Source organism: Hyla sarda, chromosome 11 (assembly GCF_029499605.1).
Source record: "Hyla sarda isolate aHylSar1 chromosome 11, aHylSar1.hap1, whole genome shotgun sequence".
NCBI lineage: Eukaryota > Metazoa > Chordata > Amphibia > Anura > Hylidae > Hyla > Hyla sarda.
In genome coordinates this window covers 16,628,012-16,654,495 of record NC_079199.1, presented here as the reverse complement: position 1 = coordinate 16,654,495, position 26,484 = coordinate 16,628,012, and the positions used below count along the sequence as shown (strand labels likewise).

The 26,484-nt window shown below is 42.1% G+C and overlaps 1 long non-coding RNA gene across 6 annotated transcripts in view; it reads right to left on the bottom strand.

Annotated features, from left to right (window-relative positions):
• The window catches only part of LOC130295372 (uncharacterized), a 77,508-nt gene that overhangs the window by 7,140 nt on the left and 43,884 nt on the right, over positions 1 to 26,484 (bottom strand). For 5 of the 6 annotated variants that reach the window (XR_008848803.1, XR_008848805.1, XR_008848804.1 and 2 more), the window contains exon 2: positions 25,680 to 25,783. The exons of the other annotated variant lie outside the window; for it this stretch is intronic. This is a non-coding gene — a long non-coding RNA (uncharacterized LOC130295372). The remainder of the gene's footprint in view (positions 1 to 25,679; positions 25,784 to 26,484) is intronic. 6 annotated transcript variants of the gene reach the window in all.

Genomic DNA, 26,484 nt, shown 5'->3' with positions numbered 1-26,484 from the left:
CAAGCGTTCTAAACGAATGACTGGTGCAGGTGGCTGGGGTCTTGACGTCACAACCACACCCCCCTTGTGACGTCACACCACGCCCCCTCAATGAAAGTCTATGGGAGGGGGCCTGGCGTCCGCCACGCCCCCTCCCATAGACTTGCATTGAGGGGGGGGAGGTGTGACATCACAAGGGGTGTGGCCGTGACGTCGCGACCCCAGCCACCTGCACCAGTCATTCGTTTAGAATGCTGCACAGAGATTGAGGGGGTCCCAGCAGTGGGACCCCCACAATCAGATATCTTATCCCCTATCCTTTGGATAGGAGATAAGATATCTAGGGGCGGAATACCCCTTGAACAGATGGTGGAAAAGGTTCTGTCACAAGGACATCTGTGGACGAAAGGAGCATCTCTTTGGGCAGTACTGCTTGTTTAAAAAAAGTTGGCTATAATTTTATACAAACTGGCTTATTGGTTTAAAAGGACCTTATTATGGCATGTGGATATCATAGGGGGTGCCCCTGCTCAGACCCCCCATCATATAGGAGCTAGAAAGGAATGCTGCTGCGAAAGAGTCCAACTCTGATGGGCTCAATGTTATATGGTCAACCATTCACGTATCTGGTCTGACAAGGTCTCTCCTTGTTGTTTCCAACTGTTACCCAGTGACTGATTATAAAGGGGTTTTCCAGGTTTACAAAATGTATACCCTATCCACAGGATAGTAGATAAGTGTCTGATCACGGGGGTTCGACCGCTGGGACCCCCACCATCTCCACAACTAGGCCTGACTCTTCCTGCTGAATGCTCCAGCCACCCACCATCTGAGACAAACTGATTGGGACGCTGATTGGCTGAGGAGGCCAGTCCCTGCGATCAGACACTAATCCCCTATCCTGTGAATAGGGGATGATTTTTTAAAGCGGGATCATCCCTTTAATAAAACAGAAAAGTCAAAAGCTTAGTTTGTTACTTGGAAAATGTAGTCCAACCAGCAGGCATCATGATATAGAGCAGGAGAAGCTGAGTAAATGAATATATAGTTTTGTGGAAATAAATAGAGGGAAAAGTAAATCTCTGCTCATTGTGGGCTAAGTAGTCATGTGGGAGGTCCTACGTAATGATTGAAAGCTATAAGTGTGTGTGAGTGGACATGAAGAGAGAGCTGTCAAACTCCAAGTAGGACATTTTCTTGATTACTCATTTCGGAATAAGTAGTCAAGTTGGCGCTCATACTCATAGTGGTTGACAGCTCTCTCTGTATGCAAATGTATCTGTCAGTAGGACCACCCACATGACTACTTAGAATGAGTTGAGATTTACATGACTAAATAGGATTTCTTCTATAAAACTATATATCAATCTGCTCATCTCCTCCTGCTCTATGATATGAAAGCTATGGATTGGACTGCATTTTCAATGTGGTTCACTTAAAAGGGGTACTCCGCTCCTAGACATCTTATGGCCAATCCAAAGGATGGGGGATAAGATGTCTGATTGCGGGAATCCCGCTGCTGGGGAACCCTGCGATCTCCCTGCTGCATTCGTTTAGAGTGTCGGGTGCAGCATCGGAGGCTTGTGACATCAAGGCCGCGCGTCGCTCGTGATGTCACGCCGCCTACCATAGACTTGCATTGAGGGGGCATGGCCGTGACATCACAAGCCTCTGTCCCACATCGCCAGTCATCCGTCACGGAGCGAAGTTCCGTGCCGGATGACTGGCGATGCGGGACGGAGGCACCGGATGTTTGGGGTGCCGCAGCCGAGATCACGGGGGGTCCTCAGCGGCAGGACCCCTGCAATCAGACATCTCATCCCCTATCCTTTGGATAAGGGATAAGATGTCTAGGGGCAGAGTACCCCTTTAACCCCTTAACGACTAGTGTTGAGCGGCATAGGCCATATTCGAATTCGCGAATATTCGCGAATATATGGACGAATATTCGTCATATATTCACGAATATTCGCATATTCGTCATATTCTCGTTTTATTTTCGCGCACGCAAAAATTCGTGCATACGAAAATTAACATATGTGTAAATTCGCACATGCGAAAATTAACATATGTGTAAATTCGCATATGCGAAAATTAACATATGTGAATTTTCGTATATGTGAATTTTCGCATATGCGAATTTTTCGCACGGCAGTCTCACACAGTAGTATTACAGCCTTCTTTACACCACACAACCTGGAAGCAGAGAGGGGTGATCACTGATGTGTACTGTGAAGAAAAAAACAAAAAAAAAAAAACGAATATTCGTAATTACGAATATACAGCGCTATATTCGCGAAATTCGCGAATTCGCGAATATGTGATATTCGCGAATAATATTCGAATTGCGAATATTCGCGAGCAACACTATTAACGACACAGGACGTAAATGTACGTCCTGGTGAGCTGGTACTCTGGTACGCACCAGGATGTACATTTAGGTCCTATGCATAACCGCGAGCATCAGAGCGATGCTGATAGCAGCCAGGGACCCGCCCGTAATGGCGATTGTGCGGATGTCCGCCATTAACCCCTCAGATCCCATGATCAATACAGATCACGGCATCTGCAGCATCGCGGTACTTTGAATGGATGATCGTATCACTCACAGCGCTGCCGCGACGATCCGATTATCCAGCATGGCAACCGGAGGTCCCCTCACCTGCCTCCGCTGCCTTCCACGGGTAATCTGCTCTGGTCTGCGATCGAGCAGACCAGAGCAGAAGATCACCGATAATACTGATCAGTGCTATGTCCTATGCATAGCACTGAACAGTATTAGCAATCGAATGATTGCTATAAATAGTCCCCTATGGGGACCATTAAAGTGTAAAAATAAAAGTAAAAAAAAGTAAAAAATAAAAGTTAAAAAAAATTTGAAAAATCCCCTCCCCAATAAAAACATAAATTGTCCCATTTTCCCTATTTCACCCCCAAAAAGTGTAAAAAAAAAATGTTATATACATATTAGGTATTGCTGCGTGCGTAAATATCTGAACTATTAAAATAAAATGTTAATGATACCGTACGGTGAACGTCGTGAACGTTAAAAAAAAAGTCCAAAATAGCTGCTTTTTTATGACATTTTATTCCAAAAAAAATTAATTAAAAAAGTATTAAAAGTTTTATATAAGCAAATATGGTATAAATAAAAAGTACAGATCACGGCACAAAAAATTAGCCCTCATACTGCCGCTTGTACGGAAAAATGAAAAAGTTATAGGTCTTCAAAATGGGGGATTTTAAACATACTAATTTGGTTAAACAGTTTGCAATTTTTTTTAAGCGCAACAGTAATAGAAAAGTATATTATCATGGGTATCATTTTAATCGTATTGACCCAAATAAAGAACACATGTCATTTTTACCGTAAATTGTACGGCATGAAAACGAAAATGTAATAATAAAATTGTCTGAGTCCTTAAGGCCCAAATGGGCTGAGTCCTTAAGGGGTTAAGGGAAAAAAAAAATTCACATCTCAGGCAACCTATGGAAAAATGTCTGCAGCGTTAGGCGACATAGCGGCCCTCTTGAAAGGAGACATCGACCCCCCACTGAATTTAATAAGAATGAAATAGCACTTGTTGCAGATTTTGTTTGATTTCTTTTCATAACACAGTACAAGACTTTCTCACAAGTTTTCTGAAGTCAGATAAGGTTAATGCCACATTTCAGAACATCAAAGCGAAAGGTAACAAGATAGAAACAATGCGACACATGCTGAGGCAAAGATGCATTAACTGATAATATACTTCTTTAAGACAAAATAAGATAAGATTAGAGGGGACATTAGAGGCATGATATAACAAATACGAACACAATTACGTTACAGATACAACATCGCGGAATAGCTTTATGGCATTGAACTCCATTCTGGATCAGCAACAAAGGCTATGAAGGTATCTGCTGGCGGCCGAGCCGTCGCCCAATGGGTAATTGAAGGTAAATATATATATATATGAACTGAACTAAAACAATTCACAATAAAATAGGCTGGAATAAGGTTTAACGAAAATACTGATAAGGTCCCCGTGGCTATGATAGATAAAACAATTCAGACTGGTGAAATAAAAGAACATTCCTAAAAATGTTGTTGGTAGCTCATTGCTGCATTTAACCAAATTTTTTTATTTTATTCATGAAAAAAACTATGATAATAGAAATGGTTGATTATGCTCTTAAAGGAGTATTCAGCGCAAAATAATTTGTCCCCTATCCAAAGGATAGGGGATAAGTTATAGATTGCGGGGGTCCGAGCACTGGGGCCCTCCGGGATCTCCTGGACAGGGCCGCGACAGTCTGCAGGAAGTGAAGTTTCATCCCCAGCAGAAAGTCACAGCAGACACGCCCCCTCCATGTATCTCTATAGGGTACATGGAGGGGGCGTGTCGGCTGCCGCGTCATGCGGGGACGGAACGCCCCCTTTCCAGCATATTGATGCGGCCCCGTCCAGGAGATCACGGGGGCCCCAGCTGTCGGACCCCCCGTGATCTATAACTTATCCCCTATCCGAAGGATAAGTTATATTGCACTACAGATCTCCTTTAAATTAAGTGTCCAGTTAATGGAGAATTTCAGCAAAAATTTACTTATCCCCCATCCACAGGTAGCTGATCTTGAGGGTCTCACGCTGGGACCCCCGATGCTCAGTGAGAAGCGCGTGCTGCAGATGGCACATGCTCTATTCATTTCTATGGGAGCGCTAAAAAGAACCGAGTACAGCATTATCGGGCATTATCGGTGCTCCCATTGAAATGAATGGAGCGTGTGCCGTCTACAGGTAGACAACATGCGCTTCTCACTGGGAAAGCCAGACTTCTGTCCCGGAGATAGGGGATAAGTTAACTTTAGTAGAGTTCTCCTTTAAGAGAACCCATTTTCATATAACCTATTGAAAATTCTGTATGATAGGGGGGAAACGGTCTCTTGGCCACAGTGGTTTCAACATTAGTGAATTGTTTCTAAAAATTAAGATTTCATCTGTTGTGGTAGCGTACTTTCCACTTGTCGTCTGAGGGGGTGGTAGTGATAGGGATGGTGTCTGAGGGGTTTATTTTTTGTGAGCTGTAGAGAAAATGAATTGCCTAATGGATATTTATGGTGATGGTTGCCGTGCTGACGCTTAAAGGGGTCTATATTTGTGTGCAAAAATATTTATACACACACATATATATATATATATATATATATATATATATATATATATTTTATATATACAGTATATATATATATATATATATATATATATATATATATATACATATATATATACAGTATATATATATATATATATATATATATATATACTGTATATATATATATATAGTCCAGCTATGAGCTCCAATGTTACATGAACAAACAGGAAGCAGAGTGGTTGCTATTAGAAACCAATTATATTTCAGCTTTCCTGTTCCAGGGCTGGTTGTAAAATGAAACTAGCAATCTGATTGGTTACTATGAGCAATGACTCCCTTGTTACATGAACAGACAGAAAGTAGAGTGGTTTCTAGCAGCAACCAATCAAAGTCCAGATTTATTTTCCGTGGATGGTTGTAAAGTGAAACTAGCAATCTGATTGGTTGTTATGGGTGTAACTAGATAAGATTGTCTGTAGCAGCCAATCACATTCCAGCGTTGGCTATGTTCACACAACGTGCAGTCCGTCAGCGTGTTTAATTTTGTGTCAGCATTTTTGCGGTTTGCGTCTTAAAATGCACGTTTAAAATAAAACACCGCCCAAATTTTACACTGTGTGAACATAGCCTTTTATTTCAGCTAAAATAACCTTCATTTCATCATCAAATTGAGGGACCTCTACTGTCTAGACCAGTGGTCTCCAAACTATGGACCTCCAGATGTTGCAAAACTACAACTCCAAGCACGGCTGCCCGGGCATGCTGGGAGTTGTAGTTTTGCAACAGCTGGAGGTCCACAGTTTGGAGACCACTGCGGTATAGGGTTAAACAGGTCGTAAAGTTGCATAGCCATAAAATAATAAAGACTATTTGGATTCTGCGCTGTTTTCCCGTTCTCTAAACGCGGCCAGCGGTGTAAACAATGGATGTTTTCACTCCTGTTGCCATGGTTACATCCAGGGACATGTATACAGATAAAGCAGAGCCGAGAACCACGGATCACACATCATGATATCATAATGAGCAGCTCGGATACATTAGTATGCTGCCCGCATTACTCTTAAGATTTTTGTGCAAAGGCCACAGCGTGTTCCTCATCCTTGGATTTCGTTCATTTTTTGGTTATTATATAGCAGCAAAATATTCCTCAGCGCTGTAAGGAGATTGTCACCGTTGTCCCCAATGAGAATAACAGCAAAAGTTTCTCAGACACACACACTAGTATGGATTTCAGATGTTCACTGGACTAACATACAAAGCCTGGGAGAACATACAAACTCTTTACAGGTGTTGCCCTGGTTAAAATTGAACCCAGAGCCCTATTGTTATTCATTGAGCCCCCGTGCTACAGTCCAATATTCAGGGGCGGACTGACTGGCCGGTCCGATCGGACGTCGTCCGAGGGCCCGACCGGGTAAAGAGCCTGCCGCCGCCGCTACTGAGGATCCGGGACACTCATCCCAGATCCCCAGCAGACAGCGCTGCCTTCTCCGGTATGTGCGATACACGCACATAAAGGAGAAGGCGTTCCCTCTGTCTGAGCCGCATCTGCAGCTTTCACAGAGGAGACGTGACCTCCGCCTCCACGCAGTACGCAGTACAGGCGCCGATGATCATCGGCTCCTGTACTGTGGAGGGGAGAAGACGCGGGCCCCTGCTGCTGAGGAGATCGCTGCGTGGGACATCAGGGGAGCATCCCTTTTTTTAACTCTGCCTATACCTATGGGGAAAGGGGGGGGGTAACTCTGCCTATACCTAAGGGGTTAACTCTGCCTATACCTATGGGGAAAGTGGGGGGGGGTAACTCTGCCTATACCTAAGGGGGGGTTAACTCTGCCCATACCTATGGGGAAGAAGGGGGGTAACTCTGCCTATACCTATGGGGAAGGGGGTGGTAACTCTGCCTAAACCTATGGGGAAGAGGGGGGGGGGTAACTCTGCTCATACCTATGGGGAAGAGGGGGGAGGGTACTCTTCCTATACTTATGGGGAAAGGGAGAGGGGAGGGAAGGGAGGGGTAAATCTGCCTATACCTATGGGGAAAGGGGGAGGGTAACTCTGCCTATACCTATGGGGAAGATGCCTATACCAATGGGGAAGAGGGGGGGGGGTAACTCTGCCTATACCTATGGGGAAAGGGTGGGTGGGTAATTCTGCCTATGCCTATGGGGAAAAGGGGGGTTTAAAGGGTACCTCTCATGAAAAAAACTTTTGATATATTATAGATTAATGTATGCAGAATAACTTTACAATTGCATGTTATTAAAAAATATGCTTCTTTCTATTTAATTTTCCACTTTGAAGAAATGACCACTAGGGGTCTCCCTACCAGTCCTGGCAGCAAGCATTTCTGACTCATGCTGGAGTCCTAAACACTATGAGATGCCAGTCTGCTTTGTTCACAAAGGAGAACACTCAGAGCTGCCAGCCTGCTTTGTTCACAGCCTGTTTGGCTGTGAAGAAAGCAGGCTAGCAGCTCTGAGTGTTTAGGACTCCAGCATGAGTCAGAAATGCTTGCTGACAGGACTGATCGGGAAAAATACAATAGAAAGAAGCATATTTTTCATTAACATGCTATTGGAAAGTTATTCAACATTCATTAATCTAAAATATATAAAAAGTTTATTTGATGAGAGGTACCCTTTAACTGTGCCTATACCTATGGGGAATGGGAGGGTTAACTCTGCCTATACCTATGGGGAAAGGGGGGGATTCTGCTGCCTATACCTAAGGAGAAAGGGGGGGGGTTAACTTTGTTCCTATACCTATTGGGAAGGGGGGCTAACTCTGCTGCCTATACCTATGGGGAAGGGGGTTAAGTCTGCTGCCTATACCTATGGAGAAGGTTGGGGGGCTAACTCTGCTGTCTATACCTTTGGGGAAGGGGGGTTAACTCTGCTGCCTATACCTACAGGGAAGGGTTAACTCTGCTGTCTATACCTACAGGGAAGGGGGAGTTAACTCTGTTGCCTATACCTACAGGGAAGGGTTAACTCTGCTGTCTATACCTACAGGGAAGGGGGGGTTAACTCTGCTGCCTATACCTACGAGGAAAGGGGGGGGGTACCTAACTTTATACCTGGATGCCTAACTACGTACCTACGTACCAGGCTATCTAAGTACCTACATACCCATACCAGGCTATCTAACTACCTACATACCCAGCTACCTAACTATGTACATACCTGGCCTTCATACATGGCTGCCTAACTACCTATCTGGCCCTCTACCTACCTGGCTTGTCACCTACCAACATATCTGGCTTCCTGATCTATCTACCTAGTTACCTATTTACCTGGCTACCTACCTACCTGCCCTTTTATTGCGCAGGACACCAAGGAGGGCATTATTACAGTTTGTGGGCCTATAGATGGAAAGATTGTGTAGAGAAGGGGAGGGCACTGGAAAAATTTAAAGGCTGACATGTTTGTCCTGCAGATGTTAAGAGATCCACATGGCGGTCTTATCCGGAAGGAGAAGAAAAGGGAAGAGGATGCCGCTGATCAGAAAATATGTAATTGTGAGTCCCAAAATGTAACTGTAATCACATGGTATACAGATCCTGTGTACAGCTGATATCTACCGCCATAGAGTCCTGTATATAATCACTTATATTGTATACAGATCCTTTATAGTATACTGGCCTGTGTATAGTGGTTTTATTCAGTACAGTATGGCGGTATTATCCAGTTATTGTGTGGCGGTATATGTTTACTCCTTGTATACCAGTATTATTGGTCATGGAAATTTACCTACGTTAAAGTGTTTCTTACATATATAAATTTTAGTTTATTGTGTGTGGGATTTTAGTGGAATAGGGGCGTGGCAGAAGATTGACGAGCTGCAGAGCCTAGCAGGGGCCCTTGCCTTTTTTTTTAGTCCGGGGGCCCCTAGTGTTGTCAGTCCGCCCCTGCCAATATTCCCATATACAATGAATTAAAGGGGTATTCCACTGGAAAACATTTTTTTTAAATCAACTGGTGCCAGCAAGTTAAACAGATTTGTAAATGACTTCTATTAAAAAATCTTAATCCTTCCAGTACTTATTAGCGGCTGAATACTACAGAGGAAATTCTTTTCTTTTTGGAACACAGTGCTCTCTGCTGACATCATGACCACAGTGCTCTCTGCTGACATCACGAGCACAGTGCTCTCTGCTGACATCTCTATCCATTTTAGGAACTGTCCAGAGCAGCATATGTTTTCTATGGGGATTTTCTCCTACTCTGGACAGTTCTTAAAATGGACAGAGATGTCAGCAGAGAGCACTGTGCTCGTGATGTCAGCAGAGAGCTCTGTGTTCCAAAAAGAAAAGAACTTCCTCTGTAGTATTCAGCAGCTAATAAGTACTGGAAGGATTAAGATTTTTTAATAGAAGTAATTTACAAATCTGTTTAACTTTCTGGCACCAGTTAATAAAAAAAAAAAAAAAAAGTTTTTCTCTGGAGTACCCCTTTAATGCTGACAAAGCCAAACATTTTCCCCAGAGGAGCAGCCACACTCCCGACTGCCAGCCGAATATGTCCACAAGAAAGCCAGTTGTAGATGCCCCCATTTCAACCTGAGATGCCCCCTTTTCAGTTAAACCAATAAACAATCCACGCTATCTCTTATGTTGGCTTCTCTGTGCTTTCACATGAAAGAACGAAGGGACAAGACGGCACTCACCATATAGTGTAGTACTTTATTCTTCAGTTGCAAATATACAACACAGGTCAAGGAGTCAGGCAGACAGCGCTTGGGGACAACCTTTTCGTGCGTAATGAAGCACTTCCTCTAGCCGACGCTGGGAGCGTCGGCTAGAGGAAGTGCGTCATTACGCACGAATCGGTAGTCCCGATGCGTCTATCGCTGTCTGCCTGATTCCCTGACCTTTGCTGTATGTTTGCAACTGAAGAATAAAGTACTCCACTGTATGGTGAGTGCCGTCTTGTCCCATCGTTCTTTCATGTACAAGAACCGATATTCTTCTGACTGAGCACCATCTTGAGTGGGCCAGTTGCGTTGCCGGTACGACATCTTCCGCTCCGGTAGGAGTACTGTATAGGAACCATTTATTACTAGCTGCAGCAGGGCCAGTGAGCTGTTCTCTATACTCTACATTCCATGTGCTTCAAACATACGTCCCCAATGCCCCAATGCTCGTGACACCCAGAGGACAAGGACGCAGCCAATGAAAAGTAAGCGGCTGTTTTCTTGACGTTTCTTCAGGCAGTCTGTGTAATTGAATGGAAGTCTACGAGGGGTTACAAGAAGTTTTGACGATATATGGAAAGACGTTCAGTTCAATCCATACTACAGTATACACGTCCTGAATAGTTTACCTTGCCGCCTGCATTTATAGCACTGGGAAATAGAGCTCGTTAGAAAAGAAATGCTTATTTTTGTGGTTTTTTGAGCGCACAGATTCGTTTCTAAAAAGTTCAGGACCCCATAAAGAATTGCAGATCCGCATGAATAACCTTCCACTCTATTTAGCCCTCCAAATCCCAGAGAACACGATGAAAACATGTAAATTTTAGCATAAACATTTATATAGCTTTCATACCCCAGAACAGCCACCTGTACGACGAATGATCCCTCCAAGGCTTACACATTCATAATTCATCAAACTCAAAATGGGATTCAGGAGGAGTGTAAATACGCTGAGGGGCTTATTTAAAGCTGAATATGGTTAGCGGCCTAAAATCCATGGCCTATTAACACTACAGATGCTTTGAGCGTCAACCTTGGTGTGATTCAGAAGATTAACGCTTTTGTTTCTGAAATACGAGGGGATGATCACAGGAGTATATGGGATAGAAATTTAGGGGGCCATTTATTATCTGTATAATTTTGGGGCGACATTGTGCAAATATTTTGCGCACATAGCAGCTAGACAAAATTTTCAAAACAGGGATATGCCTAGTAATAAATTATGTATAAATGCTGCACATAGCTGCAAGTTCTACACTCCATGGGTCAGGTTCAGAGCACCTGGATCACAGAGTGTATAGTACAAAGCAAAGCACAGCGCACCGTAAAGAAATGTAAGTTTTTTTTAAAGGGGTAATGCAGCTAAAAGTAACTTATCCCCTATTGTGATCAGAAGGGGGTCCCAGCAGTTGGACTTGATGATCTTACACTTATCCCCTATCTTTAACAGGGCCCAGCTTTCTGAGAGGAGCTGTATTCGGGCATCTCCAGCACTCTCATAGAAATGAACAAAGGCGTGCCGACCCCAACTGGATACCATCAGATCGAGGTTAGTTAGTACTAGCTCTTTTAGTGGTTAACCCTATGCCCTAGATTAGTAATGGATGCTGTCTATCAGGCCCCTCCACTACTGACCATGTAAAATTATTTTTAAAAACAAAAACACAATGAAAAAAAGAATGTATTACAAGTGAAAACACCCCATAACTCTTGTTACCCAGTATATTAACCAAACAAAAGGAAGGTCATCAAAGTAGTCCACACACGCTGGGCATGCTTGGGTTGCAGTTTTACGACAGCTGGAGGCACAGTGGTTAAAGATAAGGGTTGTAGAGAGTTTGGGTTTAAGCTTTGTGCATCAATCATGCAGAATGGGGAGGGGTGGAGGAGGGAGGAAGCAGGCATGCCAGAGCTCTATGACTGTAAGGCTTAGAAGGAAAACATGATTTTATGCTGGGAGTTGTAGTTTTGCAACAGCTGAATACACATTGGTTGGGAAACAGATGTAGAAAGTTTTGGTTCCAGCACTGAGCATTCTACATCAATCATGCAGAACAGTCAGGGGTGGGGGAGGGATAAGGCACGCATGCTGCCACTCTATGACTCTTGAGCTTAGTAGGAAAACATGATTTTATTCTGGGAGTTTCAGTTTTGCAACAGCTGAAGACACACTGGTTAGGAAACACAGACGTTGAGAGTTTTGGTTCCAGCACAGAGCCTTGTACATCAATCATGTAGAAAAGGGAGGGGTGGGGGAGGGAGGAGGCAGTCATGCTGGAGCTCTATGACTCAAGGTAGGTAAGTAAGCATGATTTTATGCTGGCAGTTGTAGTTTTGCAACAGCTGAAGGCACACTGGTTGGGAAACACTGCTATAGGTAGTGAAAAGGTGCCAGCTGCATCCAAGCCCTGGTGCCTTGGGGGACCCGATACGCTGCCAAGACATGAGAAGATATTAAGTGGAGGCTCTGTTACATATTTGGAGCCCAGCAGCTTGAAGATCTTCCATGCAGTTCTTCATTAACACTTTAATATGCGGCAAGAAGGCAAAGTGTCACAGGGAGGCGGGAGGAGTTGTCTTATTTTCCAATTTTGTTTTCAATCAAATTGCAATATGAATTTTTTATTTGCAATTTTGGACTAATTTAGCTTTTTGCCCTTAAGGCGCCGTGATGTAATTAACTGCATTTTACTTACTCTAATAGTTTTGTGTATATTATCATATATATTAAATTTTTTTCCCAGCCTGCGACTTAACGCCTTCTTTCTTTATTGCACCCTTCCCTAACAGTCTGAGGGTTCATTAAAAACATTATTCCTGTAGTTACAATAAGCAAAGTAATTGCAATTAAGTTGCTTTGTAGGCATATTCATAGGCCTGGTAGTTAAAGCGCGTGTACAGCTCGGGGTAACAGATTGTGCAGAATAACCAATTCGGAGTTCACCTTAGGAAACAGACGGGGTGTAGCCGAAATATCAGCTCTTTCGGCAAAGTATCGTTTTAAAGTGCAATTCCTTATTGAAGATGTATGCGGAGGGATACGGTTGGCAGCAGATGGATACAGTCAGCAATAAAAACAAAGTAAGGGAAATACATTGAATATTCTATTAAAGCAGTGTTTTCAAAACAGTGTGTCTCCAGCTGTTGCAAAACTACAACTCCCAGTATGCCCGGACAGCCGAAGGCTGTCCGGGCATGCTGGGAGTTTTAGTTTTGCAACAGCTGGAGACACACTGTTTGTAAAAATACTGCTATAATAGGTCTGTTGAAATCAGTAGCTGGCCTATCGGTAGATATATCTGTTAATATACAGTGGTCTCTCAACATACAATGGTAATTCGTTCCAAACGAGCCATCGTTTGTCGAATCCATCGTATGTTGAGGGATTTGTGCAATGTAAAGTATAGGAAGCTGTACTCACCTGTCCCCGCCGCTCGAGATGGTGTCCCCGCCACTCCCGATGGTGACCCCGGCCTCCGCTGGGCTCTCCGCTGTCTTCTCCGGTCCTCTGCTGTCTTCTCCGGTCCTCTTCTGTCTTCTCCGGTCGTCTTCTGTCTTCTCCGGTCCTCTTCTGTCTTCCGCAAGGCCTTACTGGGCCTGCGTAGCGACGTCATTACGCCGCTGCGTACGCCATTCCTATTGGATGACGTGCGCAGCAGCATATTGACGTCATCGGAGAGGGCCGAGAAGACACCGGAAGACCAGCGCTGGACCCGGAGGGCACCCCGGAGCATCGTGGAGGGGTAAGTAATACTTACCGCACCACACGGGGAACATTAAGCTGCTATCCGGCAGCAGCTTAAGCATTTAGCGCTGCCGGATAGCACTTAATGTGATGGCCCCGACATAAAAAAGCACCGTATGTTGATGCTCACATCGACATGCGATGGCCTCTGAGAGGCCATCGTATGTCGATTTCATCATATGTCGGGGCCATCGTAGGTCGGGGGGTCACTGTATAAATAGGTAGATGATAGATAGATATGTGGTATGGGGTGTGATGCAGGGCAGATGGAATTACCTAGTGTTGAGCACGCATTTTCATAATGCAAATTTTTATCGCGAAAATCGGCACTTCGCGATTTCACGAATATTTACAATATAGTGCTATATATTGGTAATGACGAATATTCGTGTTTTTTTTTCTTGTTTTTTTTTCACATGCAAATTTTTATGCACATTTTCCATGCGAATAGGGGTCTATCACATGGATCTATCACATGGGTCTGCTTTTTTTTTTTTTCTTTCACATACAAATTTTCCATGCAAATTTTCCATGCAAATTTTCCATGGAAAAAAAAGTGAATGAGCATAGCGAATATGCGAATTTCACGAACATAGGACGAATAATCATCAATATATTCGTGAAATATCGCGAATTCGAATATGGCCCCTGCTGCTGATCGCTAGAATTACCCTAGGGGCAGACGGCATTAACCCCTTGTATTCATGACGCCAGGGTGCGGTGTATCCTCAATACCACCCGAAGGTATACAGGTATACCGCTGGATCCTGGGCTAGGCACGGGGGCAATAATGACTCCGGCACCAAGTTACAGACAACGGTAGCTTTACTGAGTGACAGATGGAACAGTCTATACAGTTCAGCCAGGGTCCATGGATGTGTCCGGTGACTTCAGAGACCTTAAGGGCTTGCTGGGACTTGCAGTGGTTTTGGACAATTTAGTGCAGGCCACGTTGATTTGACAATAGATGTCAGTGACTGACTTGACTTGACTGGATACAGACTAAGCTGTGACTGTAGTTACTTGTAGACTTGTATCTTGTGGCTGTAGACTTGACTTGAGGCTCCTATCACTCCAGACTCTTAGGCTCGACTGCACCTCAGCAAAGACTCAGGAACTAAGAGAGAGAAGAGACTCCTCCCAGGGCTTTTATGGGGGAGACTCTGGTGGGGTCCCATTGGTCACCCTTAAGTCACATGGTCACTGATACCTCCTGGGTAACGATCACATGACAACTCACATGACAACTGGTGATCACATGTTATCCTTTCTTAAAGATACAACATTCTTATATACATAACATAGGAGATAATATATAATTACAGTAGAACAGATGCAGGGGGGTCGAGGGGACACTGCAGGGAGGCTGCCTGACAGCGCAGAAAGGGTACAGGGTAAGGACTCCCGTACTGGGCCACCACAGATAGATAGATATGAGATAGAAATAATATAGATATATAGATATGAGATAGATAGATGGATAGATAGATAGATAGATAGATAGATAGATAGATAGATAGATAACTGCTATGGGGCCCGACTGCAGTTGTGGGTTCTGCCTTTATGGGCCCCATCACCGCCAATCATAAACCTCCCCACTTCCTGCACTAAAGCTGATATCCAGGGAATGTGATGAGCTGCTTTGCATATTCCCTTTCCCAGAATGCCCGAGGAGTGCTAATGGCCTTTTTGAATCTCCATATACCAGAAGTAGTGCCTCTACCTAAAAAGAATACTTATCCCTTTTGCATAGATAGATAGATAGATGATGAAAGAAAACTGCAGCACTCAAATGATGGAATAAACACTTTTTTACAAGTTTTTTTTTTACCACATCTTGGGATGCTGCAGTGTTCTTTCATCTTCTTGAAGTTTGGAGTTCTTTTACCAGGGTCTCCCACTGAATTGCACCCACCCCCATCTACCCTGACGGTGTGCTGCTTTTTCTTCATCTACCTCGATAGATAGATGTGAGATAGATAGATATGAGATAGATTGATAGATAGATATGAGATAGATTGATAGATATATAGATATGAGATAGATAGATAGATATGACATAAATAGATAGATAGATAGATATGACATAGATAAATATGAGATAGATAGATAGATAGATAGATATGAGATAGATAAATATGAGATAGATAGGTAGATAGATAGAATGAGATATATAGATATATGAGAAAGGTACATAGATAGATAGATATGAGATAGATAGATAGATAGATATGAGATAGATAGATGAGATAGATAGATAGATATGAGATAGATAGATAGATAAATAGATAGATATGAGATAGATAGATAGATAGATATGAGATAGATAAATATGAGATAGATACATATGAGATAGATAGATATGAGATAGATAGATATGAGACAGATAGATAGATAGATAGATAGATAGATATGAGATCGATAGATAGATAGATAGATAGATAGATATGAGATAGATAGAACACATTTTGGAATCATTCAGACAATGTAACATAAATCTATCGTGATAGCAGAATATCCCCACAGTTTACATCCATTGAGCTGAAAAATCCAAATGTTTATTTTTCCTTTTTTTTATATTTCACAGCTAGATCCCACAGAAGTAACATTACACACTCATACATGTGATGACCCCACCTCGGCTTCAAACAGCAGCGGAATAAAGGAGAGAAAATGGGCGAGCGGTTTGAGGCTGATGCTAAAATGTTATCTCTTCTAAAAAGCCTTTCACTCCGCTCTAATCTGAGGAGTCGTTTTGCTGACAGTATCACCGGAATGGTTTTCTACAGGATTCTGAAGTAATTGCCAAAATCCTAAAATAAGCCTAATTTCTGTAAAATGGCAAAGCGCTGTAATAAAAACATCCTGGCTGGACCATCTGCTCATAGGATTAGACCTAACCTGACAGTACACATTGCCGTATATGAAGGAGGATGCATTCATTGCAATCCTCTAATGGATTATGGAAACAGAATTGTTTTAATTTTCAGAAAAAGTTCAGAAACAAGCAGTGTGCAGGGTTATTTATAAAAGGCATCTGAAAAATTATAGCAAACAGTGCAAAAGGAGAAAACGAGAGATTTACATAAGGTTAGAATAAAAAATAAAAAAACTACATAGGTGAAAAAGTAAAAGATTTTTCTCCCTCCACTTCCTTCAACTGCCAGGATAGTATAAGGGTACGTTCACATGCGCGGATTTTCTTAGCGGGTTTTCCACTGCGTATTTGAAAGTGGGCGGGCTTTTCTCGGCTGTCCGCAGCAGATTTTCCGCGGCGGAATTTACGCTGTGGAAAACTGCCACAGTCCCTACTGACTTCAATGGGGCTTGTGGCGGATTTTCCACAGTGTACATTCCGCCACGGAAAATCTGCTGCGGACAGCCGAGAAGAGCCCGCTCACTTTCAAATACGCAGCGGAAAACCCGCTAAAAAATCTGCGTGTGTGAACATACCCTAAAGGGGTATTCCAGGAATAGTGTTGCTCGCGAATATTCGCAATTCAAATATTATTCGCGAATATCGCATATTCGCGAATTCGCGAATTTCGCGAATATAGCGCTATATATTCGTAATTACGAATATTCTTTTTTTTTTTTTTTTTCACAGTACACATCACAGTGATCACCCCTTTCTGCTTCTAGCTTGTGTGGTGAAAAGAAGGCTCTAATACTACTGTGTGAGACTGGCGTGCGGATTTTCGCATATACGAACATTAGCATATGCTAAATTTCGTATATACGAATTTCGTTTATGTTAATTTTGTATGTTAATTTTTCACATATGTAAATTTTCGTATACGTGAGTTTTTCGCATATGCGAACATAATACGAGAATATTACGAATATGCGAATATTCGCGAATATATGACGAATATTTGTCCATATATTCGCGAATATTCGCAAATTCGAGTATGGCCTATGCCACACAACACTATCCAGGAAAAAACTCTTTTTTTTATATATATCAACTGGCTCCAGAAATGTAAACAGATTTGTAAATTACTTCTATTAAAAAATTTTACTCCTTCCAATAATTATCAGCTGCTGAAGTTGAGTTGTTCTTTTCTGTCTGGCAATAGTGTTGAGCGGCATAGGCCATATTCGAATTCGCGATATTTCGCGAATATATGGACGAATATTCGTCATATATTCGCTACATTCGCATACGCGTAATATTCGTGCGAATGTTCGTATATGCGAACATTCGTATATACAAAAATTAACATGCGAGAAAAAGCGCATAGGGAAACATTCGCATATAAGAAAATTTATCATATGTGAAACTGCGCATATACGACAAATTTCATACCCGAAAATTCGCATATCTAAAAAATACGCACATGCGAAAACATACTACGCCGGAAAAGAAAATTCGCACAAAAGGGGGGGACCAATTAATACATGCGAAAATTTACACAGGGAAAATTCATATGTAAAGGAAAAACGCATAATGAAGTTCGCATATGCGACTGAATACATTGAGGAAAATTCGCATGTAAGAATATTGCTTCGTGGAAAAGTTCGCAAGTGGGAATATTTACATAGGACAACATTCTCTTGTAAGAAATTTTACCATATGTGAAAATGCGCATATACGACAAATGTCACACCCGTAAATTCGCACATCAGAAAACATATGCAAAACTGCGCATATGCGAAATTGTTATTCTGGAAAATTCGTATATATGGAAAGCTAACACATGCGAACATTTACATAAGGGAAAGTTCGTATGTAAAAAAATATTTGGTGCGTGGAAACGTTCTTATATGCGAAATTATACATAGGGGAAAGTTCGCAAGTAAGGAGATTAGCATGTGGAAATGTTCGCATATGCGAATATCTACGTAGGGAAAAATTCGTATATGTGAAAATGAGCATATGCTAAAATTTGCATGAGCGAAAAAAAACGAATATTCGTCATTGCGAAAATAAGTCTAATATGACCTTCACATATCATTTCGGAGGAGACAGACTAGAATTTCTTGATGTAGAAATAAAAGTCTCACAGAACCAATTGATTACGACAGGGTTCTGGGAGAGCATATCTAAGAATGCCCTTCTTCATTTTGACAGCTCCCACCCACAACATGTTCAAACTAGTATTGCTTATTAGTGTTGCTCGCGAATATTCGCAATTCGAATATTATTCGCGAATATCGCATATTCGGGAATTTCGCGAATATAGCGCTATATATTCGTAATTACGAATATTCGTTGTTTTTTTTTTTCTCTGCTTCCAGCTTGTGTGGTGTAAAGAAGGCTCTAATACTACTGTGTGAGACTGGCATGCGAATATTCGCATATGCGAAAATTAGCATATGCTAATTTTCGCATATGCGAATTGTCATGTATTAATTTTCACATACATGTATTTTCGCATATGCGAAAATAAAGCAAGACTATAATGAATGTGCGAATATGCGCGAATATATGGCGAATATTCGCGAATATATTCGCGAATATTCGCGAATTCGAATATGGCCTATGCCGCTCAACACTATTCCTTATAGCCAATTTATCAGGTTGAAAAGAATCTACAACCACCATGACCGGTTCCTTAAACAGGCTGATGATTTGAAACAGCGGTTTATAGAATGGGGTTAACCGGAAAAACCTATCAATGAAGCCTTTAACAGGAGTGAAAACTAAAATGTTTGTCTGGCAAAATTCGGTGAAGACGAGTTGTGATCGGGAGAAATCTTCATGATGACCCAGGACAGATGGAGAAGAAAGAGAAAAGTGAACGACTCAGATCAGAAAAGACGCCCCTGTGAGTATGTAACTATAATGACTTATATGGTCTGCAGAACCTGTGTACAGCTCAGATCTACTCCTATTTAGGGGTTATTGATCTTTTGTATAGTGGTTTTTATTCAGTAACAATATAGCAATATTACCCTGTTTCCCCGAAAATACACCCTACCCCGAAAATAAGACCTAGGCAATGCCCGGGCTGCAAATATTACAAACTTTAACTTACCTTTGTCCTCCGTTGCTAAGGAACCGGCGTCACTGTTCTCCGCTGTTCTTGCTGCTTCCTGGTGTTGGGACGTCTCAGAGCCTTCAGCCTATAACAAGCCGCAGCGATGTCCCACCTCTGCCGATGATAGGCTGAGCCCACTGTCATGTAAGAAGCCGGCCAGCTTCCCAACACCAGGAAGCGGCAAGAACAGCGGAGGGATCATGAGGCCGGTTCCTTAACAACGGGGGAACGGAGGACGAAGGTAAGTCAAAGTTTGTTTTTTAATATTTGCCGCCCGGGCACAGGAATACAGAGTACAGCTCAGCGGCTGATAATTATTTGGCAGGGGGGGGGGGAGAAGCAGCACTCGCGGGTGACATACGGTACAATTAGTCCCCCAATGTGGGGTGCAGCACTGGGCTGATAAACCGGCGGGCGAGGGGTGATGTTGGGGGGCAATGTACGGTATGTTGTTCAATGTACATACCGTAAATAAATACGCCCTACTCTGAAAATAAGCCCTAGTGTGTTTTTCGAGACTAAAGTTAATATAAGACCCGGTCTTATTTTCGGAGAAACACGGTAATCAGCGGTCATGGTGTGGCGGAATAATATGTCCCTTGTATTGTGGTGGTATTAGTGATACTGGTCTGCGAATAGTGGCTTTTATTTCCTTACATTATTGTGGTATTATTTAGTCACAGCAGAATTAATATGGAGTGGCAATATTATTTTATGTTTCTAAGCCTGACACTAAGATAAAATCCAGTGTGTGCCGCAGACTACAAACTGTGTAAGGGGCCCCAAAATTTCTGATGGCAGCCCTGCCGGGCACAACAGCTCTGCTGAACAGTTCATCTGCAGGGGTGCCGCGATCAGATAATAATGGCCTATCCTGAGGGGGGATGCCATCCTGAAAATCGTTTTTATTAAAGAATGATAACAATCTGATAATAACAGAACCAATAATCATAATAGCAAAAACAATACAAAGAGCTCTCCCAAAGAGCTTACTATCATAGACATAATTACTAAAGCTCATATGAATGATAGAAAATTAACCTGCAAAGAACATTCTGGCAGAAGAGAAGCCAACACCAAATCTAGGTCAGAGAATGACGTCCATAGGTTACGCCTCAGAAGTCAGCTAAGCATTGCTCAACTAAAAATGACTAAAACACAACACATATGTTACACAGTGACACCTCTGTCCATGTAAGGAACTGTCCAGACCAGAAGCGAATCCCCATAGCAAACCTCTCCTGCTCTGGAAAGTTCCTAAAATGGACAGAGGTGTCAGCAGAGAGCACTGTGGTCAGACAGAAAAGAAATTCAAAAAGAAAAGAATGCTTCCTGTGGAGCATACAGCAGCTGATAAGTACTGGAAGGGTTCGGATTTCTCAATTTAAATAATTTACAAATCTGTTTAACTTTCTGGAGCCAGTTGAAATATATATATATATATATATATATATATATATATATATATATATATATATAGATAGTCTTCCCCCGGAGTACCCCTTTAACTGATAAGAATGACTTCCATACAGATGAAAAGGGCTCTTCTCACTTATCTCAACTACTCGGTCCCACCTAGACACACAGAAAATGCTCAGTGAGCCAAGAACATGCCACAAAGCTGATCTGTCTCGGGCAGGAATTGGCTCAGTGGGCATTTACTGTGTGTATAAATGGAGCATTGTGAATGGCCACGTTGGGGGATTTGTTCCATTTGTGTGTTTTTTTGTTTGTTTTTTAACACCTGTCCCATTAGACAACCACTTTAAATCCAAATAACAGCGCCACACCTGTCCACAGGTCTTGTGTGGCATTGCAGCTCAGTTTTTGGGCAGGTGTGGTACTGTTTCTGAAAGAAAGTAGCCACACTTTCCTAGTACTGTAGAGTCCCTTTAAGGATAAGAACAGTTGAAAATGCATATATTAGGAAATAAGAAATATATTCATATAATCTGGGAATTTTAGAAGAATGACGTCCCATGATGGGTTTACAGTTCTGTGCATTTCATTTGCACTTAATGTAATTTATAAGACACGGGATATTAAAATGGCATTTTCCCCAATGCAGAGATTCCTTTACCTTTCTCTACACAGAAACTTTAGCTGCCAAGTCCATTTTGTTATTTGACATGAAAATTGGACCTCCTGACTTCTACTTATCCATTATAAGAATCGCTAAAAAAAAATGCACCTATTGCTTCTTTCTCTCCGAACTGACCTTCTCTATGAATGGATTCAATTTTCCTCCATTGTGGTAAAAAATTGCATTTAAAATGAAAAATTCAAGACCAAAGTAGCTATCATTAGTAATAGTTGACAATATAATGAATATAATTATATATATATATATATATATATATATATATATACACAGTCATGGCCGTAAATGTTGGCACCCCTGAAATTTTTCATGAAAATGAAGTATTTCTCACAGAAAAGGATTGCAGTAACACATGTTTTGCTATACGCATGTTTATTCCCTTTGTGTGTATTGGAGCTAAACCAAAAAAGGAGAAAAAAAAGCAAATTGGACAAAATGTCACCAAACTCCAAAAATGGCCTGGACAAAATTATTGGCACCCTTTCAAAATTGTGGATAAATAAGATTGTTTCAAGCATGTGATGCTCCTTTACACTCACCTGCGGCAAGTAACAGGTGTGGGCAATATAAAAATCACACCTGAAAGCAGATAAAAAGGAGAGAAGTTCACTTAGTCTTTGCATTGTGTGCCTGTGTGTGCCACACTAAGCATGGACAACAGAAAGAGGGGAAAGAGAACTGTCTGAGGACTTGAGAACCAAAATTGTGGAAAAATATCAACAATCTCAAGGTTACAAGTCTATCTCCAGAGATCTAGATTTGCCTTTGTCCACAGTGCGCAACATTATCAAGAAGTTTGCAACCCATGGCACTGTAGATAATCTCCCTGGGCGTGGACGGAAGAGAAAAATTAATGAAAGGTGTCCACGCAGGATAATCCAGATGGTGGATAAGCAGCCCCAAACAAGTTCCAAAGATATTCATACTGTCCTGCAAGCTCAAGGAGCATCAGTGTCAGTGCGAACGATCCGTCGACATTTAAATGAAATTAAATGCTATGGAGGAGACCCAGGAGGACCCGACTATGGAGGAGACCCAGGAGGACCCGACTATGGAGGAGACCCAGGAGGACCCCACTATGGAGGAGACCCAGGAGGACCCCACTATGGAGGAGACCCAGGAGGACCCCACTATGGAGGAGACCCAGGAGGACCCCACTATGGAGGAGACCCAGGAGGACCCCACTATGGAGGAGACCCAGGAGGACCCCACTATGGAGGAGACCCAGGAGGACCCCACTATGGAGGAGACCCAGGAGGACCCCACTGCTGACACAGAGACAGAAAAAAGCAAGACTACATTTTGCCAAAATGAACTTCTTGGTAAACATCTTGTGGACAGATTAGACCAAGATAGAGCTTTTTGGTAAAGCGCATCATTCTACTGTTTACCGAAAACGGAATGAGGCCTACAAAGAAAAGAGCACAGTACCTACAGTGAAATATGGTGGATGTTCAATGATGTTTTGGGGTTGTTTTGCTGCCTCTGGCACTGGGGGCCTTGAATGTGTACAAGGTATCATGAAATCTGAGGATTACCAATGTATTCTGGGCCGCACTGTACAGCCCAGTGTCAGAAAGCTGGGTTTGCATCCGAGATCTTGGGTCTTCAAGCAGGACAATGACCCCAAACATACATCAAAAAGCCCCCAGAAATGGATGGCAACAAAGCGCTGGAGAGTTCTGGAGTGGCAGCAATGAGTCCAGATCTAAATCCCATTGATCACCTGTGGAGAGATCTTAAAATTCCTGTTGGGAAAAGGTGCCTTCCAATAAGAGAGACCTGGAGCAGTTTGTAAAGGAAGAGTGGTCCAACATTCCGTCTGAGAGGTGTAAGAAGCTTATTGATGGTTATAGGAAGAGACTGATTTCAATTATTTTTTCCAAAGGGTGTGCAACCAAATATTAAGTTAAGGGTGCCAATAATTTTGTCCAGACCATTTTATGCCCAATTTGCTTTTTTCCTCCCTTTTTGGTTTAGTTCCAATACACACAAAGGGAATAAACATGTGTATAGCAAAACATGTGTTACTGCAATCCTTTTCTGTGAGAAATACTTCACTTTCTAGAAAAATTTCAGGGGTGCCAACATTTACGACCATGACTATATATATATATATATATATATATATATATATATATATAAAATTATATTCATTATATTGTCAACTATTACTAATGATAGCTACTTTGGTCTTGAATTTTAAGTGCAATTTTTTACCACAATGGAGGAAAATTGAATCCATTGATAGAGAAGGTCAGTTCGGAAAAAGAAGAAGCAATAGGTGCATTTTTGTTAGCGATTCTTATAATGGATAAGTAGAAGTCAGGAGGTCCAATTTTCATGTCAAATAACGAAATGGACTTGGCAGCTAAAGTTTCTGCGTAGAGAAAGGTAAAGGAATCTCTTCATTTGGGGAAAATGCTATTTTAATATCCCGTGTCTTATAAATTACATTAAGTGCAAATGAAATGATATAGCAAAACATGTGTTACTGCAATCCTTTTCTGTGCGAAATACTTCATTTTCTAGAAAAATTTCAGGGGTGCCAACATTTACAGCCATGACTGTATATATATATATATATATATATATATATATATATATATATATATATACAAATATATAAAATTTTTTAGTTTTACATAGTGCTGGGCGGTATACCGGTTCATATCGAATACTGAAATTTTTTTCTTGCACGATATGAATTTTTCCCATACCGCAATATCAGATGGCCGCTCCCCCCCCCCCCCCGCCCCCGCAAATGAATGAATTATCTTCCACAGCGTGCTGTCCCCACAACGGGGAACTAATCATGTGTGACCCGCGAGCACTGCTTCTCCCCCCCTCCCCCAAATAATTATCAGCCGCCGCGCTGTACTGTACTATCCTTGTGCCCGGGCTGCAAAAATAAACAAACTAAACTTTATCTCACCTTCCCACGTTCCCCCGTTGCTCCGGTACCGTCCTCACGCTGGGGATGGGAAAGTCACAGAGCCATCAGCCTATCACCGGCCGCAGCAATGTCCCGCCTCTGCCGGTGATAGGCTGAGCCAGTCGGCTTCTTACATGACAATGCGCTCAGTCTATCACCGGCCAAGGAGGGACATCACCGGTACCGGAGCTACAGGGGAACGTAGGAAGGTGAAAGTTTATTTTGTTTGATTTTGCAGCCCGGGCACAAGATAGTCCAGTACAGTGCAGCGGCTGATAATTATTTGGGGGGGGGAGAGAATCAGCGATCGCAGGTCACATATGATTAGTTCCCCGATGTGGGGACAGCTCAGCTCTGGAGGAGAGGAGGAAGCATACCAAGGGCTGTTCGGAAGTCATTTATAATTTTTGTGGCTTATATGCGCCAAATTTATCAACCCTTCCCCCCTGTGATAGTATGATAAATGTATTGCATAAAAGCAAAACCAAAGGAAATTAAAAAAAAATGACTTTGAAACTCACTTGATAAATGTGCCCCATATAGATTAAAAGGGTGTTCCAGGAATAGAAAAACAGAGGTAATTTATTTCAAAAACAGCTCCTCGTCTGTCCCAGGTTGTGTGTGGTATTACAACTTGGCACCATTCACTTCAATGGAACTGAGCAGCAGAAGACCTGGAGACAGACAGGGAGCGTTTTTTGAAAGAAATTACCTCTGTTTTTTCTATTCCTGGCTAACCCCTTCTACCAGTCCTTAAAGGGGTACTCCCCTGGAAAAAATTACTATTTCTTTTAAAGAAGTAATTTAAAAATCTGTTTAAAATTCTGGCACCAGTTTATTTTAAAAAAAAAATTTTTCCAGGGGAGTACCCCGTTAACCCTTCCCTTCATCATTCAGAACACATAAATGCTTGGCTGAGCTGAACTTTCACGGGTATAGAGAGTTCGGGAGAGATAACATTCAGCCAACAGATATCACATGTGTCCACCTACCCTAAAGGAAATGTAAAAGTAAAAAAACAAACAAAAGAGCCTCAAAAGCGGTTCCTCGTGTATTATCCCACAGATCGGTTGTCCTCACGTGGACATCAATAGACACCACTCACCTGGAGCACAATTTAATGTGCAAATCAACAGCAAGAGGTAGTGGTAGTAGGGTGGAAATGTGCTGACAGGCCTCGGGGTCTCAAGGAGCCGAGAACGTCCTATCCTAATAGTAGAAAAAACAACCCATTAGCTGAAGTCCTGCAGATCCCAGATAAATCCAGTGAACAATCACGTAAATAATGTAGCAGATGATCTTTATTCCAATAAAATCGTGGTGCAGTCATGGCACGTTTCGGGGTTCACAGACTTCTTCATTGGATATATTGAATCTGATGAAGGGGTCTAAAAACCCCGAAATGTGTCATATTCATTTGGTTTCCTTGTATAATTTATTGCACCTGTAGTCATAAGTTTATACACACATTGTTGTGGTGTATAAGATATGATACATATTGGTGACCTACTGACTACATGTATATTTTTTAAACAGTGGTGTAGGGCCTGTTGTACGTCTGATCATTATATTATTACCGCTATACTACACTTTGTGTTAATCAGGTGGTTGTTTTATCTTTTTGACTATTAAAAGTTATGTTTAGGTCCTATTAAAAGTTTATTTTTTACATAAAGCTACAAGAATGCATCAGAAATATAACTTTCTTCTGTGATCCACTTGTTTCAGTGTTTCTCTGCTCGGTACATGACTTTAGGTACATTCTGCTCCCCTGTTTCTTTGCAATACCTCCCATTGTTAGGAGTGTGAAGCCTTCATTTCTTCCTGGCAGGACCTGCCTGTGTTGGTCATAACATAGCAACATTATAAGTTCCCCGATCTGCTCCTCCACACAGCTGGAGAGAACAAGA